Consider the following 6,000-nt stretch of genomic DNA (forward strand, 5'->3'; position numbering starts at 1 on the left):
AGTGGTGTGAGTTGTCCTGCCGTTAGAAACCATCTCCTTTGACTTGTTGACATTAAAGAAGAGATCATTTGCCTGGCACCAGACCTCGAGCTCTTCCACCTCCTCTCGGTAGACCATCTCATCATTGCTGGTGGTGAGCTCCACCAGTGTCATGTCGTCGGTGAACCTGATCATGTATTATTCGGGTGATTGATCATACGGTTACTTGTGGGCAGTGTGCAGGGCAGAGCAATGAGCTCAGCGCACAGACCTGGGGTGCGCTGATGTTGAGGATGATAGGGAGGGTGGAGCAGTTGTGTATCCTGACTATCTGAAATCTGTTTGTCAAGAAGTCCAACCCCGAGCTGCACAGTAGCGAACCTGATCTGAGGAGTAGAAGTTTGCTCACCTAGGTCCGTGGAACAATAGTGCTGAAAGCTAAACTGAAATCCGGAAACAGCAGAAACAAGTGTCCTTGTTTTCTAGGTGTGTCATGGTTAGGTGCATGACAGATGTTATGGCATCTGTCATAAGTGCTGATGAGCTTGAAAATATGAAAATATGAAAACACTGCAATGAGTCAGGATTTGTGGAGGAAAAAAGCACAATAGCATTTCTTCTCCACAACAGATAAAACTAGGCTGAGGGACAATATACACCGAGCAAATGTTAATTTGAGAACCTGTGATCTGTTTTGTATCAGAGGTCTTTCTTCCCTTCTACTTTGTGAATATTTGACAAGTGGAATTTATGTCCAGAAAGGAGTTAATAAATACATATAAGTATTTAATCTCGTTAAACAATGAGATATTTTGCTGCAATTTTTGGGCTTTCTCTTCTGTTGATTTCCAATTAATTTCTGAAAATACACAACCAAAAACACTAACAGCACTTCCTCTCAAAATGCCAAATTATTATCATTTTGTAAGGGAAGGGGAACAGACTGGATACACAGAGCAGAGACTGTTCCATGGATGCGATGAATATCCAACATAATCACACACAAAATGCTAGAGGAACTTAGCAGGCCAAGCAGCATCTATGGAAAAAAGTATAGTCGATATTTTGTGCCGAGGCCCTTCAGCTGGCCTGGAGAAATAAAACATGAAGAGTACATTTAAAAGGGTGGGGGAGGGTAGAGAGGTGAAACCAGGAGGGAAAGGGATGAGGTAAAGAGCTGGGAAGTTGATAGAAGAGGGCAGAAGACCATGGAAGAAAGAAAAGGGGTGAGGAGCACCACAGGGAGGCGATGGGCAGGCAAGGAGAGGAGGTGAGATACGGAAAAGGGGATGGGGAAAGGTGAAGGAGGTGGGGGAGTGGGTGGGAAACATTATCAGAAGTTCAAGAGATCGATGTTCATGCCATCAGGTTGAAGGCTACCCAGATGGAATATAAAATATTGTTCCTCCAACCTGAGTGTGCATTTTCTCTTGTTTGTGAATTTCCAGCATCTACAGATTTTCTCTTCTTTGTGATTTCCAGGCACCTGTAGATTTTCGCAAACAACAGGAAGGGTCCTGATGAAAGGTCTTGGCCTGAAACGTCGACTGTACTTCTTCCTAGAGATGCTGCCTGGTCTGCTGCGTTCACCAGCAACTTTGATGTGTGTTACCTGTAGATGTTCTCTTGCTTGTGACCCATCGCCTTCCTCTGGTGCTCCTCCCGCCCTTTTCTTTCTTCCATGGCCTGCTGTCCTCTCCTGTCAGACTCCCCCTTCTCCAGCCCTGTATCTCTTTCACCAATCAACTTCCCAGCTCTTTACCTCATCGTCCCCCTCCCGGTTTCACCTATCACCCTGTGGTTCTTTCTCCCCTCCCCCACTTTTTAAATCTACTCCTCATTCATTTTCTCTCCAGTCCTGCTGAAGCGCCTCAGCCTGAAACGCCGACTGTACTTTTTTCCATGGATGCTGAGTTCCTCCAGCATTTTTGGTGTGTTACTTGGATTCCCAGCATCTGCAGATTTTCTCTGGCTTGTGATTGGATTCCTACGTAATCAATTGGCCAAAGCCTGGGCATGAGCAAGGTCTCTGTTGTGACGCAGTATGTTTCTGCAAAGTCTGGATTCATGTGCAATATTAGTATTTTGTTAAAACAAATTCTCTCAGAGCTCCAGGAGGTCCACCATATCAACTTGCCAAACATTTTATTTCTAAATGCTTCCTTTGGTTTTTCTGATGACAGGGCAGTGTAGGTGTAATTCTCTAATAACTGAATGACTAGGAAATCAGAAGTCTCACAGGGCAACTGAACTTGCCAGTTTTCCATCTAAAGTCAGACTGCTGATTGAGCACTTACCATATCTCATTTTGCAAATATGCCACCCCAAATGGAGAAGCATGACGCAGTGGGAAGAAGCATTCAGACAAGTTCATGTTTCGAGTAATTCTGTCCATTTGTAATTCTAAATGGCCAGACATGTACACAACATTCAGACTGTGCACCCATTTTCAATTTTTTTCATAGCTCAATAATTCATGGAAGCTTATCATTATCTCACTGAGACATATCCGTAGGAAAGAATCAGATAACTTCACCTTCTATTTATTTAGATTATTTACTGCTTCTGCAGGTATTTAAAATATATATATTTTTGCATTCAGACTCTATAAATATTAAGAAAAATATAAGAAAATATAAATATTAAGAAAATACATGCTCTCTGCTGAGGTCACTATTATTACTTGTGACAGAAGAAACATAAAAAATCTAAAAATTATTCCAAATGTTTGACACAAATGGATAAATCAGATACAGTTCCTTCAATTTAATCAGGCCAAATACATTTCAGTGCGACCAGCTGGGAAGTTTGCAGGTGGTTATATTTGACTTAAGTGACAAATATAATTTCCAAACTATGGATGTTGGTTAATTTTTTTACAATATGGAAAATGGAAATACTAAATACTATATTTTTGTTTTAATTCATTTCCGAAGTATGTGGAATGTTTCCAAGTTTTAGTTGCAGGTTTTCTTCATGGAAGTTACAGTACGTGATCACATAGCAAACCTCAAAGAAAGTTCAGTTAGAATCAAAGCTGAAGTTTGTAAACTTTGCAGGTCACCTTTTAGACTTCAGAGGTCTTTGTTTGTTAAAGGAGTAATGAAGCTCCTCATGACCATTTAATCAAAAATGCTGTTGAAGGTCAAATTTAGTGGGATCGATAATGGACATTTGCAGGCACCTTGCAAAGATCAGCAACCTTCCTCTTATATCTGCAGCTGCTCAGCAGAAAGGCAATTAGTGATAAGGGCTTCGGATGCTCATAGCCACCCTTAATGGTATGAAGCCAAAGTACCTCATCAACATTTTCACATTTTCAGATACTTGTCTCCGAGGTTCAGTGCAGCACATCAGAAAATGGAAGACATTTGCAGCCTATTGGAACAAAATTGTTTGCTTGCATCAACCAATATTCTTGTCTATATTCATCCATTTCACCCTGCCCTTACCTTTATTCTAATGTGGGATCTTTCATTCACCATGCTGGAGAATCTTGCAGGATCATCCAGTCAGCCATGGATAAGCACAACGGGCAAGTAACTGTTATATTCTTTCACACTGATCCAACCACAGTAGCGTAGTGGTTAGCACATCACTATTACAGCTTGGGGCTTCGGCGGTCAAAAGTTAAATTCCTGTGCCATCTTTAAGGAGTTTGTATGTCCTCCCCATAAAGACGTGACTTTCCTCCAGGTGCTCCAATTTCCTCTGATGTGCCAAAGACATACCTGTTTGTAGGTTAATTGCCTGTTGTAAATACTTATACTTTTATACTTTATTGTCACCAAACAATTGGTACTAGAACGTACAATCATCACAGCGATATTTGATTCTGCGCTTCCCACTCCCTGGATTACAAATACTAAATATTAAAAATATTTAAAATAGTTAAAATTAGTAAATATTAAAAATTTAAATTATAAATCTTAAATAGAAAATAGAAAAATGGGAAGTAAGGTAGTGCAAAAAAACCGAGAGGCAGGTCCAGATATTTGGAGGGTACGGCCCAGATGCAGGTCAGAATCTGTTCAGCAGTCTTATGACAGTTGGAAAGAAGCTGTTCCCAAATGTGGCCGTGATTAGACTAGGGTTAAGTAGGTGGGCTGCTGACCAGTGAGGCTTGTTGGGGTGCAAAGGCCAGTTTAGCAGAGTAACTCTAAATTAAAATCTGATGTTCTACTCTCTTCAATTACTTAAGATCTCCAAGCAAACCTACAGTCCACTTTTTGCCTCCCTTGTGTTGTGGAGGCAAATCCAGGATCTATCAATTGTCTTTGTGGCGTCAAGAAATATCAGATCTAAAGCTCTATTAAAACATTTCAAACTAAAAGGAAATGGAACAGTTTTAAAGTGCAGTACTTATAAATAACTAGAAAGATCATGTTGAATTAGTTAATCAAATTTACAGTAGAAGGAAAGGAGACAAGAAGTTTAAATCAAGCTCCTATCTACCCTCCTGGGTGGACAAAATGTATCCCATGGCCCCTATTTTGACAAAGTAATGGAAAAATTTCTTGAAGTCTCAGCTAAAATTTATCCTCAACTGACATTATAAAAATTATTATGTGGTAATTTTCACCAGCCCTCTTAATAGTCATACAGTATTTGTGTGAGACAATCCTTTAAAACTAATGTCTCTGAGTTGTGCTGTCCTACAGTTACGAAGAATGCAATATCAATGTATCTTTCTTTTTGTATAAATGCAAATTGTTGCCATTATAAGGTGAAATTCTGATTTGATGGAGAATGGACGTGAAAGCACAGAGGAACATCTGGAGGAATTTCCGAAACGCCCATTCGCTGCGGTCGTTACTGTGTGGTCGGGAATCTTTCGGAGGGTAGGCCTCAAAATCCTCGGCCTTGCCTGCTTTTGGCGACTGAGAAGAAGGTCGAATCGTTCGGACAGAGATGACGCTCAGTACTCGGTGTCCGAGAGCTGATCAGAGCTCAAAGTTTTCGGATGACTCAGAGTCGGATTGTGGTCGGCATGGCAGGGAGAGTTTTTCTTCCTTTTCCCGTCTGCGTGAGATGTGGGACATTTGAGAAACTTTGAACTTTACTGTGCTCATGGACTTCTTCACCAAGTTATGGTATTGTGCACTGTTGTGGTGGCCAGTGCTATCATGTTTGCTGTTGTGTGCTGGGGCAGCAGGCTGAGGGTAGCAGACACCAACAGAATCAACAAGCTCATTCGTAAGGCCAGTGATGTTGTGGGGATGGAACTGGACTCTCTGACGGTGGTGTCTGAAAAGAGGATGCTGTCTAAGTTGCTTGCCATCTTGGACAATGTCTCCCATCCACTACATAATGTACTGGGTGGGCACAGGAGTACATTCAGCCAGAGACTCGTTCCACCGAGATGCAGCACAGAGCGTCATAGGAAGTCATTCCTGCCTGTGGCCATCAAACTTTACAACTCCTCCCTTGGAGGGTCCAGACTTATTTCATAATTTACTGGCATAATTTACATATTACTATTTAACTATTTATGGTTCTATTACTATTTATTATTTATGGTGCAACTGTAATGAAAACCAATTTCCCCCGGCATCAATAAAGTATGACTATGACTGTGTAACTATATGTTATAATTATGTGGTTTTGTCAGTTTTTTCAGTCTTGGTCTGTCCTGTGTTTTGTGATATCACACCGGAGGAAATAATGTATCATTCCTTAATGCATGCATTACTAAATGACAATAAAAGAGGACTATGTGTCTTCATAATCTAAAAAAAAAATTTAGTGATCTTGCCCGAACAGGATTTTAAAGGAATAACCAGTGAGAAATGATACTCACAAACAACATGCACTGGAAACTCAACCATGTGCTCTGGCCAAGCTTCTGCAATTTGCTGCTGACTGGGAAGGCTCCTTCCTGGCAGTGTGAGTGAAGTCCGGAGGTTACATCTCAAACGAGCACCATCTCTGCAGGTTTTCCTCTTTGCTTAGCATGGGTCCATAAGAGAAAGATTTATGATACTGAATGGTTACAGTTAAGGAGCAAGCACACATTTAGTA

The 6,000-nt window shown here is 41.0% G+C and overlaps 1 long non-coding RNA gene across 1 annotated transcript in view; it reads left to right on the top strand.

Annotated features, from left to right (window-relative positions):
* The window catches only part of LOC140210051 (uncharacterized), a 34,643-nt gene extending 29,129 nt beyond the window's left edge, over nt 1-5,514 (top strand). Inside the window, exon 3 of the long non-coding RNA XR_011889138.1 lies at nt 4,706-5,514. This is a non-coding gene — a long non-coding RNA (uncharacterized lncRNA). The remainder of the gene's footprint in view (nt 1-4,705) is intronic.
* The last annotated feature ends 486 nt before the right edge of the window (nt 5,515-6,000 follow it).

This window comes from Mobula birostris, chromosome 2 (assembly GCF_030028105.1).
Source record: "Mobula birostris isolate sMobBir1 chromosome 2, sMobBir1.hap1, whole genome shotgun sequence".
Lineage (NCBI taxonomy): Eukaryota > Metazoa > Chordata > Chondrichthyes > Myliobatiformes > Myliobatidae > Mobula > Mobula birostris.